At 40.8% G+C, this 13,313-nt stretch overlaps 1 protein-coding gene across 2 annotated transcripts in view; it reads right to left on the bottom strand.

Annotated features, from left to right (window-relative positions):
* Nucleotides 1-2,777, bottom strand: part of LOC311041585 (aromatic-L-amino-acid decarboxylase-like) — a 76,520-nt gene extending 73,743 nt beyond the window's left edge. For both annotated transcript variants that reach the window (XM_084052021.1, XM_084052022.1), the window contains exon 1: nucleotides 2,700-2,777. The gene's annotated coding sequence lies outside the window, so the exon portion shown is untranslated. The remainder of the gene's footprint in view (nucleotides 1-2,699) is intronic.
* Nucleotides 2,778-13,313: the final 10,536 nt, after the last annotated feature.

The raw sequence follows: 13,313 nt of genomic DNA, 5'->3' as shown, positions 1-13,313 counted from the left end.
TTTAAACATACACTTAATTTCTTTTTCACAAGCTTTACTTTATATGTTTGCCCAATTGTAAGCAATGTGGTTTTAATCCGTGTGCTTTAATCAGTAATGGGATTGTAAATGCTTTAAGAGGAATATTACTAAGATCTCTCTACTAGTGATAAAGAATCTTCCAGCGATATTCTTCACTCTTTTTGGGTTCATTAAATTGACAGTGTTGTCACGGCCGTGAATAACATTGACAATTTAAGATACATTTAAAGCAAATGACGGTGCCTCAGCGCTCACGCTCATGCGAGGGTGTTGATTCTACTGAGCCCGTTTTTAGGGCTCACAACTTGTGATAAATACTTGTAACTGTGAAACTAAAATAAACCCGTTTTATTATAACTTGAAGCAATGATTTTTGGTCTCTTTTGTCTAACCAGTTATAGTGTGTCTCTTTGATTAATGACATTTATGCAAGCCTGTCCAAGAACTCACGTTACATTACATTGACGTAAGGTTCAGTATAATATATATATCTATATCTATATCTATATCTATCTATCTATTACAATTTGAATCCTGCGCCATGTCGGTTGTATGTATGTATGTAGCCAGTGTGACGTCATATGACATCACGGTCGTGACATCACGATGAGACACGCCAGTGTGACGTAATCTCACGACAGCATGACATCACATCCTACCTATAAATAGGTAGGATGCACCAGTTCGACGGCTTCCATCCTCAACACAACCCACGCCGACGACCCTTTACACAAATAAACTGCTAACTTCATCTCCTGCGATTTCAACTATCTTTTCACATTGTACACCACTGCACACTCCCCACAGGTCTGCCATACCAGGTCTGAGTAATCACAAAGTGGGTTTTGGTCATTGGAGAGGTGATGCACGTCACCTCTTTCTGAAGTGGGTACTTTCAAAGCCTGCCGTGGATTTAGGAGAGCACAAAACTCTCTCTCACACTGTGAGGTGCCTGTAAGGTGGCACTGCAAAGTGAACGACGCGCCACGCTAGACGTTCGGGCCGCATAGCGGCCCGAACTTCTAGTATATATACAATTTGAATCCTGCGCCATGTCGGTTGTCAGTATGTACGAACGTTGTATGTGGCCAGTGTGACGTAATCTGACATCACGATGAGACGGTCGTCCCGAATATGGACACAACGCCAGTGTGACGTAATCTCACGACAGCATGACATCACATCCTACCTATAAAGCCTGCCGTGGATTTAGGAGAGCACAAAACTCTCTCTCACACTGTGAGGTGCCTGTAAGGTGGCACTGCAGAGTGAACGACGCGTCACGCTAGACGTTCGTGCCGCGTAGCGGCCCGAACTTCTAGTATATATATACAATTTGAATCCTGCGCCATGTCGGTTGTCAGTATGTACGAACGTTGTATGTGGCCAGTGTGACGTCATATGACATCACGGTCGTGACATCACGATGAGACACGCCAGTGTGACGTAATCTCACGACAGCATGACATCACATCCTACCTATAAATAGGTAGGATGCACCAGTTCGACGGCTTCCATCCTCAACACAACCCACGCCGACGACCCTTTACACAAATAAACTGCTAACTTCATCTCCTGCGATTTCAACTATCTTTTCACATTGTACACCACTGCACACTCCCCACAGGTCTGCCATACCAGGTCTGAGTAATCACAAAGTGGGTTTTGGTCATTGGAGAGGTGATGCACGTCACCTCTTTCTGAAGTGGGTACTTTCAAAGCCTGCCGTGGATTTAGGAGAGCACAAAACTCTCTCTCACACTGTGAGGTGCCTGTAAGGTGGCACTGCAAAGTGAACGACGCGTCATGCTAGACGTTCGGGCCGCGTAGCGGCCCGAACTTCTAGTCTATATATACAATTTGAATCCTGCGCCATGTCGGTTGTCAGTATGTATGTATGTAGCCAGTGTGACGTCATATGACATCACGGTCGTGACATCACGATGAGACACGCCAGTGTGACGTAATCTCACGACAGCATGACATCACATCCTACCTATAAATAGGTAGGATGCACCAGTTCGACGGCTTCCATCCTCAACACAACCCACGCCGACGACCCTTTACACAAATAAACTGCTAACTTCATCTCCTGCGATTTCAACTATCTTTTCACATTGTACACCACTGCACACTCCCCACAGGTCTGCCATACCAGGTCTGAGTAATCACAAAGTGGGTTTTGGTCATTGGAGAGGTGATGCACGTCACCTCTTTCTGAAGTGGGTACTTTCAAAGCCTGCCGTGGATTTAGGAGAGCACAAAACTCTCTCTCACACTGTGAGGTGCCTGTAAGGTGGCACTGCAAAGTGAACGACGCGTCACGCTAGACGTTAGTATATATATATATATATATATATATATATATATATATATATATATATATATCAATAAATCTGTATTATTACATTGTAATTAATTCACAAATTATATTTATATAATTTATGAAATAATTACGTATTGTATTTATATGCTGTGATATTGCCGGCATAATTGCTACATTACATACGTGTGTGTGTGTGTGTGTGTGTGTGTGTGTGTGTGTGTGTGTGTGTGTGTGTGTGTGTGTGTGTGTGTGTGTGCGCGCGTCCGCGCGTGTGTGTGTGTGTGTGTGTGTGTGTGTGTGTGTGTGTGTGTGTGTGTGTGTGTGTGTGTGTGTGTGTGTGTATTACACTCACATATTCAGGTCAGAGAACTGCAGCAGTATTTTTGGGATAGCAGGTCTTCTCCTTTCCGTCAAAGTCCACAGACAGACAGACAGACAGATACTGTACACAGATAGATAGATAGACAGACAGGCAGACAGCAGACAGACAAGCAGGTGGTCAGAGCGTTTGTGTGTAAGCAGGAGGAGACATTTGTTGCTTTTATCTTCCCACCACCCCCCTCTCTTTCCAGGCTAGCCAATGGGAGAAGGGCTCACAGCCAATGCAGGAAGGACTGATTCACAGGGTGTTAATGAGGCTGTGCTCACTTTCCACCTCCATCCCACACACACATGCGCATGCACGTATGCGCACGCACGCACGCACGCACGCACGCACACACACACACACACACACACACACACACACACACACACACACACACACACACACACACACACACACACACACACACTCTCTTTGGTGTTAAATTAACACTAGATTTTAGTGTGTACACACGTGCATATGGTATAGTATAATTAGACAGACATAATATTAATCTATACATACTGTAAATGGATCAAGTGTCAGTTCTAGCATGAGTATCACTAATGTGTGCACAAATCCTCAGCTAATCTTTTTTCTGAGACTCTACAGTAGGTGTATTGTAGGTCTTGAAGGGTACACATAATCTACAAATTCATTTATGAATATTAATTCATTATTTGGTTTCTTTTAAAAAAATACATATTTTTGTTTGTGTTTTGTCTGTTTGACTGTGTGTGTGGGGTGGAGTGAGGGGATTGGGAATGGGAGAACATATTGTATTGTGGGGCATTTCATCTACTGTCTGCTGTACACAATTTTTTACATTTTTATATATGCATGCATGCATGCGTTATATTTTACTACGTAATTCTTTGTAAATGTATAGCACAGATATGTCAATATCACAAGATCCGTTCATATTGTTGTGGTTTCTTAGGAAACAGGCTTTGTATGTCTCACTAACACATTCATCTTTGTGTATGAGTGATAATCTGATTCTTGTATGAATCACCCCATTCAATGGAAAGTAATTCTACAAACTCTACAACCCCGTTCACCGGGGTTACACAAATTACTCCAAAAACCTTCGGCCTGGCTGATATAATAAGACTATGATCCTGGCCAAAAGAAAAAAGTCAGTGAGTGACCAGTAATTATGATACTTGACCTTATGACTAATGTGCTCTGATTGCATCAGAACACATTATACCTGTAATTATAGTGCTACAAGCATATTACATTGCATTTATATACTTGACCGTATAAGTCCTAATAGAATGCTTTATAATGTGACCCGATTATTGTTATAAATAAATACTGATAAATGCTAGGCTATATAAAGTATTATATAGTATTTATCCGACACATAATCCACTCATAAATGTATATATCTACACTAATAAATAATCCCTGTAAAAATATAACATTTTATAAAGTAATTTAAACAAACTGCTTTAACAGTCATTCGGTTAAGCTTGCAGATCTGCATGGCTGCATTGGCTATTTGAAAATAGCAGATCTACAAGCTCACAACAGGTTGCATCGCGACACGTTGTGAGCTTGTAGATCTGCTATTTTCAGCGCAGCAGCGCTTCTACGAGAGAATTTTCGGGAGACCCCACCATCTTTTCACTGACAGTGAGGTCTACAAACTTACAGTAGCTTGTCCTATGTTATGGAGATATGTCATAGAGAGTTATGTAGGCTACACAACCTGGCTGGGTTAAGGATATAAACCCGACGCTCCAATATTAACGTGGCGGCACGGAATCACTGCATTCCGCCCGAGTCTCATGTACCGCTACGCTACATGAAAGACAAAGTTGGGCGGGCGCGTGTGTGTGTGTGTGTGTGTGTGTGTGTGTGTGTGTGTGTGTGTGTGAGAGAGAGAGAGCGAGACAGCGAGAGAGCGAGTGAGAGAGGCGTGTGCGTGTGTGGCGAGCGGGGGACGTTTCTTATTGGCTTTTCATGTCTTTGGTCGTATTCTGGTTCGTCTTCATGTCGTAAAATCGGGGCGTTTTGGAGGGCGTGTTATTTAAATGACGCTCGTTTCAGCCGTGACATTTATCAACGCTGGGACCAAGTGTAAGCTCGGATCAGCTGTGTAGGATGCGTTGATAAATGTGACTTCGACGTTGGTGTACGGCCGAATATATGGAAAAATATACGCCGGTTTATACGCTGCGTTGATAAATGAGGGCCACTATGTTTAGCTGTCATTGCAGGTTGTACAGCTGTAGGTTTTCAAATTCCCTCCACCTCCCCGGCCTCCTCCCTGTGGCATTTAGTTCATATTGTTATAGGTTGCCAAGGTCATGCCAAGCTGTTTGTAGATTTCTCATCATCTTTCAACACCATTCAACCCCGCCTGTTTGTGGATGAACTCTGTAAACAACTTTGGTGTTGACTCTAGTTGTGTTGATTGGATCCTCTCCAATAGACACACATGTAGAGTAAGGTTTGCCATGTGAAGGAGGTGATGTGTTAAGAAGCACAACAGTTTGCATTTATATAACACTTTTCTCAAAAGCGCAATACTGTACACTCACATTCACACAGCTCATTGGGAGTAAGTAGGGGTTCAGTCATTGTCTTGCTCAAGGACACTTTGGCACTATTCAGGAGGGAGCCAGGATCGAATGGGAACCTTTCAATACCCATACCCATATATATATATATATATATATATATATATATATATATATATATATATATATATATATATATATATATATATATATATATATATAAATAAATGTATACACACACACACTGGCCCTCATTTATCAACGCGGTGCAGCCCAAATAATGGGCGTACGGCGTTTTCACCGCAATTTTCGGCATTTATCAATATATCCTGACGTGGGCTTTATCCTACGGTACGCTGAGATCTCACGTCTGGTCGAGACCAGTTGTTGACGTTGGCTGCACCCGTTTATTTCATCCTAGACCTGCGGAGCAGCATTGTCTGACGGTCTGACAGGCATCTGGACACATATATCCACTCCAAAATGTATATCTACACTAATAAATAATCCCTGTGAAAATATAACATTATACATTAATTTAAACAAACTGCTTTAGCAGTCATTCAGATAAGATTGTAGATCTGGCTGCATTGAAAATAGCAAATCTACAAGCTCACAAGCCAGCATCGCATTGTGACGCGTTGTGAGCTTGTAGATCTGCTATTTTCAAAACAACGAGCGCTTTTGCGTCGGGAGTCGCGCGGTCGGGACAGTGAGGTCTACTAACTTACAGTAGCTTGTCCTATGGTATGGAGTTATGTCATAGGGAGTTATAGGCTACAACCTGGCTGGGTTAAGGATATAAACCTGACGCTCCAATCTCTTATAACGTGGGCGGCGCGGGATCACTGCAGTCTGCAGACCGCCCGAGTCTCATGGGGAATATAGCCTACTACATGACTGCTTTAGTGTAACTTGGAACGCGCACTGCTCGGTATGGGGTAAATAAATAAATATACAAACGTATTCCATTCATGGCGATGTAATTGGTTTCATAATATGTCATTCATGTAGGCTACAAGCCTACGTGACAATTAGATTGTACCGCTACGGTACGGAGTGTGTGTGTGTGTGTGTGTGTGTGTGTGTGTGTGTGTGTGTGTGTGTGTGAGAGAGAGAGAGAGGGGCGTGTGCGTGTGCGGGGAGATGAAGCGAAGCGATCGGGGGAAAGTATTTCTTATTGGCTTTTCATGTCTTTGGTCGTATTCTGGTTCGTCTTCATGTCGTAAAATCGGGGCGTTTTGAGAATATTTAAGGGCGTGTTATTTAAATGACGCTCGGTTTCAGCCGTGACATTTATCAACGCTGGGACCAAATGTACGCTCGGATCAGCTGTGTAGGATCCTTTGATAAATGTGACTTCGACGTTGGTGTACGGCCGAATATATGGAAAAATATATGGCGGTTTATACGCTGCGTTGATAAATGAGGGCCACTCAGTGTAACGATAGTTCATGTAGACACGGAAGGCAGAATGTATATATACTTCATTCACTCTCCCCGGACCCCCCCCCCCCCCATTCGCTTAGCTTATACAGTTGTACTCCTTTAAGACAGTACGTCCAACCTCTTGTCATTCTCATTCGCTACAAGCCAACTCACTCACACCCTCATACCCGCAGTGCAACTCTGGCGGGTCATTTAAGCAGCTTCTGCTCTCTGTTCATACTATGTTTAGCTGTCATTGCAGGTTGTACAGCTGTAGGTTTTCAAATTCCCTCCACCTCCCCAGCCTCCTCCCTGTGGCATTTAGTTCATATTGTTATAGGTTGATTCTGATTCTAATTAAGAATCAGATTCTTATTAATGGTCTGGTTATTTCTGAGCTGAAGTGTCTAAATGAAACACACATGTCAATACACAGCAACCATGAGTGTAAAAAATTACCCTGTTTAATGTATTTTAACACGCTTTTTTTACTTTCATCATTTAGTTTTAGCCAAGGTCAGATTTATTTTTCAGCTAGCGCACATTGTCATTTTCATTGCAAGGATTTATGTTCCTTTCAGACGTTTTTCTGCACAATAATGACAAAATGTATTTGAGTTAGAATTGTTATTACTGTATTAAACAATGTGATGGAAATTAACGGTCAATATCACACTCACAAGATCTCAATCAACTCTAATGTAAACCAATAAGTAAAGTACTATTCATCTAAAGTCCTCCAAGAGGCAACAAGCACAGGCAGGCAAAAAATAAAATAGCGTTTAAAGTTTTCATGTTTAAATAACATACTGCAGGACGAGATTAACAATAAACTAACAATTCATTCATCTATAGTGAAATGTTATTGTAATGACCATCTAGGATAGTTAGATGAGAACAGGAACAAAATACCAAAAGATAGTTATTTAGAGAAACTAAATGACCAGTGAGCTCTCTTATTACTATGACAACATATATGTTCATGCTACCTCATGTTCACATGAGGATGGTATTATTAACACAACAGTCTAGTTTTAAAACATACATTTAGCGTCAGTGATGATTCACCGCTAATATTTTTTAATACAAGAAAATAGTCTTTAGCCTCTGACTACATTACGGGAAACAAAGCAAACACCCAGGGCCGGATCTACCATATGGGCACTTTGTGCACGTGCCCAGGGGCACCTGGGCATCAGGGGGCACAAAAATAAATATTCCCCATTTTGCATGTATCTATTACGAATGAAATAAATAAATGATGTCAAATGGCTTCACACGCGGGCGCATGAGGGGGGGCCCATTGCAGGGGCACTGAGAGGTGTTAATCCAGCCCTGAGGCAAACCATGTTTACGTGATTAGCCACATACACACACAACATTGAGTTTGAACTTTCCACCAATTGAAATGACCCCAACAAGTAACACATTTGCTAAATGTAAAGGACAGGTAAGTGTTAATGTTAAAGTAGTAATAGTGACAAAGGATAAATGAATATTCCAGTGTATTTTAGGGGCACTGCAGATATTTGTCCATGTGTGTTATGAAGACTTTGAGGTCATGTTGACCTCTGAACATTTTACTCTCATTTAGAAAATAATGGAGCTCATTGAACAGTCTCCTCACATAGTGTAGCTATTGTACTGAAGGAATGAGCAGCACTCAGGTGTGCACAATTACTTTCAATAGGGTTGTGATTGTGCTTTATTTCTATATTTGAATGTCAATGGGGAAGAAACACATTCTATCACCTGGTTAAAATGCTAATGGGTTAAATGATGATGGCTGATGATTGAATTGGCAAATCACTGTTATAATATGTTATAGTGTCATTATAAGTTACTAAAAGTGGTCAAATTATTAAATATTATAATCATTGGAATTATAAGTCATTATGAAAGCCTTTATAATGTGTTATGACTAAGTTTCAAACTGGAACCTTTATACTGCCCTCTGCCTTGTGGTGATGTCACCAGCCATCATGAATATTCATTTGAGCCATTAGGAACCAATTGAAACCCACATCCTTATTAATCAGATGAACGAATAGTTTACATGTAAATGACCCTCAGCTGTAGTCTGTATTCTGTATATCCTTGTTGCTAGAATTTTCACTTTTATATCCTGTCATTTTAGCTTGTTTGTTATCATGCAAACATACTGTACATACTGCACACACACACACACACACACACACACACACACACACACACACACACACACACACACACACACACACACACACACACACACACACACACACACACACACACACACACGCATTTAACACATTGAAACAAACATATATTTTTCATTAAATACTAATAAATAGCTAGCTATATTTACAAGTTATTCAATTAATGGACCTGCTTTTATCCAGCCATGATTCACTATTTAAGTTGTAAATTGAATGTTAGTTGACATTGTATAATGTAATGTATCATCATAAAATGTGTTTTTTCACCACAAATACATTTGTTATTTATTTCTGTAGTTAAACTGAAGCAGAGCATGAGCAAAGGTTGATATAGTTGGAATGTGGATATTCATTGTAGTCAAATTCGTTTTTTAATTTTTGTTGTTTGTTAATGTGTTTTAGGCTGTGAATGTAAAGGTTTTTACACCAGATGTTAACAATGCACCTCGTTGTTCATGAGTGATTAGAAATGGTCCACATGTAAATGGCCCTCTGCTCACAACAGCTATAGGCTGTATTCGTTATCCTTGTTGCTAAAATGTTCTCCTTGTTGCTTAAAATGTTCTCCATCACTTACCCTGTTATTTTAACTTGTTAACATGCATACATTTAACAGATAGTAATTTGTGATATATAACATAACATAACAAATATATAATTTCACAGTTTCCTAAATAATAGTAATCAATTTGAATATTTGTCGGATCTGCTATTGACCCCAATATCTACAACTTATTCAAATAATGTACCTACTTTTATCAAGCCATAATATCACTACTGTAGGTATTAGTGTAATGTTGGTTTCAGTTTGTTATTATAATATATCTATATTTGTCATGGACAAGGTTAAAAAGGTCATAAGAATTATTGTGTAAACATCATACAATTAAAAAAGTATATTTAAATATAATGGAAGTCAGATTATACATTCACCCAGAATACTATAGGCTTATGTATGAAATATATTGACAAAGAGTTCATTTATGAATTGCTACTTAAACAAAGAGTATAATTGTGTACATGTGTGTGAGAAGAATACACTTTGGAAAGAGACATACAGGTCAGGGTTCAGTGTATTTAGGGACACTGCAGACATTTGTCCTTGTGAGTTATGAAGACTTCTGAACATTTTACTCTCATTTAGAAAAGAATGGAGGTCATTGAACAGTCTCCTCACATATAGTCCATGAGCCAGAGCCCCAAAATTGAGCAATGATTATCGAAAGAGTGGGCAAAACCAACCTATATTAAATTGTTCATAGGGTCAATACGAGTAAATAAACATATGATAACCTTTCCACAGGAGCAGCTTTTTCATGGTTATCACACATTTTGTTATTTTCCCCATACGTTGCAACACAGTCTCACTCCCATGAAGGCACATATTGCCTTTTGGTCAGAACCCCAGGCTGCATGTATTGTGATTAATAACCAGATCCTTCTATTTTGGATCATGGGCCTCTGGTTTTGTTATTTCTATCTTTTATCTTGTTTGATGTACCAACTGAATTACCCCCCAGCTATTTATAAGGTAATGAGCCAGCATTTATAGTCAACAACATGAGGACCTGAAGGGTGTGTACTGTCTGTCATATCATAAATATGTCAAAGCAAATAAAATAATTGCCCGGTTTCTTTGTTTGTGCTGCATAATGAGACAATGCCCAGAGCCACAGTAGAGCATTTTCTACAGTAGTAACTAAAGACAGTAAGTAAAGACAAGCTATGTCCATCATTGTCTCCGTCAGGCCGAAAGGCATGGCGGAGACTATGTTTTGCACCCTATCCGTCCATCCGTCCGTCTGTGTACAGCTAATCTCCGACACAGTTGGCTTGATCGCAGCGAAACTGTGCACACAAACTCCCAGGATGACAGAGCAGAACCTCTGCCCCAACGTTTTCACATGGGCCTGTTATAGCACCACCAGGAGGCAGATTTTTGCAAAAAAGAATTTTTACAGTATTCCTACAGATTTTGTGCAAACATCACGCAAATCGGTACACAGTATCTCTATTGTCATTAAACCAAATAGGTCTTTCAGATTTCTCATATTCCATCCTGATTGGCTAAAAATGGCGTCCAAAGTTTGCAAGAGTGAACGAAATGCCTCAAATCATGAACACAGCGTGCAATTTCCGTGAAATTTTGCACGCACATTCCCAGTAGGCCGAGGAAGAAATGCCACTTGAAAATGTTCAAATCAGCCTCATGGTGGCGCTATCACAGGCCGACTGATTCGGGGTTTTACCTATAACTGCACCAATCTGTGTAAAACTTTGTATGTGCACTTCATAGAGGCCAAGGAAAAACCTTTGCCCTGCATTTTTCACATCTGCCTTTTATAGCAACACCAGGAGGCCGCCTAACGTAAAACAAACAAGAAAGAAATGACTTGAAGTCATATTCTACCAGGTGCTCTGTGTGTGTGTGTGTGTGTGTGTGTGTGTGTGTGTGTGTGTGTGTGTGTGTGTGTGTGTGTGTGTGTGTGTGTGTGTGTGTGTGTGTGTGTGTGTGATTGTTTTCATAGACCTGATTACTTGTTTTTCGGATTGCTTGTTTCTCTCGCCAAACCTGGCAACATTCTGCGAATCTGCGACGCTAAACGCTATAATGTTTTTTATATAAGTGGTGGCAACATTTTTTGACACCACACGGGTCCTCCCAACAATAGCGAAGATTGAAGTCAGTGTGAACATGGCCAAATAATAACTTAATAGCCAAACTAGGTCTAATGAAGCACGCTAGCATTTAGGCTAACCCTCCTGCCTGAGGCTGCAGTAAAACTTGCACTGTATGCAACAACTGTTGCAGTGTGAATGAGGGGAGCGGAGCACGGTTACTGCCGGGGGCAGGCCGTCTCCCCATTCGTGTCGCCATTGGCTTAAAGGAGTGAAGGACAGCCAGGACAGCCAATGACACTTAGGTGTCACTTAGGTGTCGGACTATGTCCCAGCCTGGGTGTTCACTCTCCATTCCGACATCTCACCACTCCGACTAGTGGCTTCCGCGTGCGGTTAGGGTTAGGGTTAGGGTTAGGTATAGGGTTCGTCAACGTCGGAAAGGCGACATGTCGGAAAGGAGAAATGCACACCCCAGCCTGTCTGTAGACCAGGCGCTCTTCATCATCCTTTGCACACACATGCCAACAAATGCCACCCTTTCAACATTGCCCTATCATAGTGCCACCAGGAGGCCGATTTTTGCAAAACAATTTGTTTTATATTATTACTACAAATGTTGTCCAAACATCACGCAAATTGATACACAGTCAAGTCAAGTCATCAAGACGGATCCGTCTGATTGGCGAATTCCGTACATTGCTGGCCCACACTAACCTACTTGACCTGGCGGAGACCTGTACACTTTTCTAGTTATATTTGTTTTTAATTTGTCACTTTTAACACAGCAACACTGCAAAACTGTCTACATCAGCTTTTTACCGTTCTATATAGCAAATGTATTTCACAACAGAAAATTACTGTTAAAGTACATGCTGGTTCTTTGGCTACTTGTCAGCCAAATCTCAACAAAACAAAAATCTATAATTATTTAGATATACAATGTTTTGTTGCTCCCCCCCCCCCCCCCCCAAATAGGCCTCCTAATATCCAGTTTATTTGAACGCAGAGGATCCTCACCTCAACTGACTCACCTGTTTAGACCTGTTTGAAGAATAAAACAAGTTGACCGCAGTTCCTCTGGGCATTGTTTGACTGTACTGGGAAAATAAAGACGTTGGCATATTTTAACATTTGCCCTTTGTAATTAATAATTACATTATTTGGCACAATGTGTGAGTACACATGCCCTGGGTGTTTATCTATGAAAACACACGCGATTTCTGTACTGAAGCATCCTATCCCTATTCCAGCGTTACATCATAAAAACATGATCAATTAGATCTTGATGTTTGGTTGCAGAGGATGAGGCTTCCTGCTGTTCCCACGCTGACCAGCCTTCGCTCTGCACGCCTTCCCGTCACAGGCCTCTGGGCTCCTCACCTCCCCTCGATGGCTACACTCCCTAACTTTTGGGTGCGATAAGCGTCTATGAAACCTTTGTCTAATATAATTTGGCCAAGGTATATGGCATTTTTAGTTTTCTATTTCCTGGCTGGGAACTAACACTCTGAATTCTGCTGTGTAATTTTATGTAATTTTGATATCCATATTAAAGCTTTTAGTATATTACTATAAGAGTATTACAACAAGAGTATACAATTGTTATGACCTAATATTACTTTTTAGGCACCACTAGTGCTTGTATTTCCAGTGATACATTCCTCTGAAAAAGGGAGTGAATGAGAGAGAGGGAAAGACAGGGCCCCTTTCACAGGCCCCCCTATGATCTCCTCTCATCCTTGGTAAACACATTTTCTTTGCATAAGGTTATAATGACACAGTTAAACTAAAACTTAACACTTTTAGTCATACTAATGATTAAA

This window comes from Gymnoscopelus microlampas (genome assembly GCF_963454915.1).
Source record: "Gymnoscopelus microlampas genome assembly, chromosome: 3".
Lineage (NCBI taxonomy): Eukaryota > Metazoa > Chordata > Actinopteri > Myctophiformes > Myctophidae > Gymnoscopelus > Gymnoscopelus microlampas.
Note: the sequence above shows the minus strand (reverse complement) of the source record. Positions and strands in the feature narration are given on the sequence as shown.